The sequence below is a fragment of the Mercurialis annua genome, linkage group LG2, assembly GCF_937616625.2.
Source record: "Mercurialis annua linkage group LG2, ddMerAnnu1.2, whole genome shotgun sequence".
NCBI classification, from domain to species: domain Eukaryota; kingdom Viridiplantae; phylum Streptophyta; class Magnoliopsida; order Malpighiales; family Euphorbiaceae; genus Mercurialis; species Mercurialis annua.
In genome coordinates, this window is record NC_065571.1 from 34,340,747 (window position 1) to 34,343,129 (window position 2,383).

Consider the following 2,383-nt stretch of genomic DNA (forward strand, 5'->3'; position numbering starts at 1 on the left):
CAAACCTTACGAAACAATTCCTAGCGTTTCACTTTTTAGCAATTTAAGCGAAACGTTTACAAACGTTACGAAATAAAACCAAATGTTTCACATTTTTAGCGATTTAAGTTGAACGTTTACAAATATTATAAAACAAATCCAAACATTTCACCTTATTAGCGATTGAAGCCAAACGTTTACAAACATTACGAAACAAATCGAAACGTTTCACCTTTTAGCGATTTAAGCCAAACGTTTACAAAGTTTACAAAAAAAAAACAAACGTTTCCCCTTTTTAACGATACAAGCCAAACGTTTACAAACGTTACGAAACAAATCCAAACGTTTCCCCATTTTAGCGATTTAAGCCAAACGTTTATAACCATTATGAGAAAAAAAACCAAAAGTTTACAAACGTTAATAAATCCAAACGTTTACAAACATTACGAAACAAATCCAAGCGTTTCCCCATTTTAGCGATTTAAGCAAAACACTTATAAACGATACGAAACAAATCCAAACGTTTAACCTTTTTAGCGATTTAAGCCAAACATTTACAAACATTACGGAACAAAAACAAGCATTTCACATTTTTTGTAATTTAAGCCAAACGTTTACAAACGCTACGAAACAAATCAAAACGTTTTCCATTTTCAGCGATTGAAGCTAAACGTTTACAAACGTTAAGAAACAAATCCAAACGTTTCCTCAGTTTAGCAATTTAAGCCAAATATTTATAAACATTACGAAACAAATCCAAGCGTTTCACCTTTTTAGTAATATAAGCCGAACGTTTACAAACCTTACGAACCAAATCATAGCGTTACACTTTTTTAGCAATTTAAGCGAAACGTTTACAAACGTTACGAAACAAAACCAAATGTTTCTCCTTTTTAGCGATTTTAGCTGAACGTTTACAAACGTTATAAAAAAATCCAAACGTTTCACCTTATTAGCGATTGAAGCCAAACGTTTACAAACGTTATGAAACAAATCAAAACGTTTCACCTTTTAGCGATTTAAGCCAAACGTTTACAAACGTTACAAAACAAATCCAAACGTTTCCCCTTTCTAACGATACAAGCCAAACGTTTACAATAGTTACGAAACAAATCCAAACGTTTCCCCATTTTAGCGATTTAAGCCAAACGTTTATAACCATTATGAAACAAAACCAAAAGTTTACAAACGTAAGAAATAAATCCAAATGTTTACAAACGATACGAAACAAATACAAACGTTTCCCCATTTTAGCGATTTAAGCCAAACACTTATAAACGATACAAAATATATTCAAACGTTTAACCTTTTTAGCGATTTAAGCAAACCATTTACAAACATTACGGAACAAATCCAAATGTTTACAAACGTTACGAAACAGATCCAAACGTTTACAAACATTACGAAACAAAAACAAACTTTTCACATTTTTTGTAATTTAAGCCTAACGTTTACAAACATTACGAAACAAATCAAAACGTTTCCCCTTTTTAGCGATTGAAGCCAAACGTTTACAAACGTTAAGAAACAAATCCAAACGTTTCCCCATTTTAGCCATTTAAGCCAAATGTTTATAAACGTTACGAAACAAAAACAAACGTTTACAAACGTTACGAAACATATCCAAATGCTTACAAACGCTACGAAACAAATCCAAACGTTTCCCATTTTAGCGATATAAGCCAAACGTTTACAAAAGTTTCAAATCAAATCCAAACGTTTCACCTTTTTAGCGATTTAAGCAAAAAAATTACGAACTTTACGAAATAAATCCAAATGTTTCCCCTTTTTTGCGCTTGAAGCCAAACGTTTACAAATATTACAAAATAAATCCAAACTTTTTACATTTTTAGTGATTTAAGCCAAATATTTACAAACGTTACGAAACTAATCCAAGCGTTTCACCTTTTTAGCAATATAAGCCAAACGTTTACAAACGTTACGAAACAAATCCGGACGTTTCACCTTTTTACCAATTTAAGTCAAACATTTACATATATTACGAAGCAAATCCAAATGTTTATCCATTTAAGAAATTTAAGCCAAACGTTTAAAAATTATAAAACTAATCCAAATGTTTCCCCTTTTTAGCGATTTAAGCAAAATGTTTAAAACGTTACAAAACAAATCCAAATGTTTCACCTTTTTAGTGATTTATGCCAAACGTTACAAAACAAATCCAAACGTTTCACCTTTTTAGCGATTGAAGCCAAACGTTTAGAAACGTTACGAACCAAATCCAAACGTTTCACATTTTTAGCAATTTAAGCCAAACGTTTACAAATGTTACAAAACAAAAACAAAGTGTTTCACCTTTTTAGCAATTTAAGCAAAACGTTTACAAACGTAACGAAATAAATCCAAGCATTTCACCTTTTTAGCAATTTAAGCCAAACATTTATAA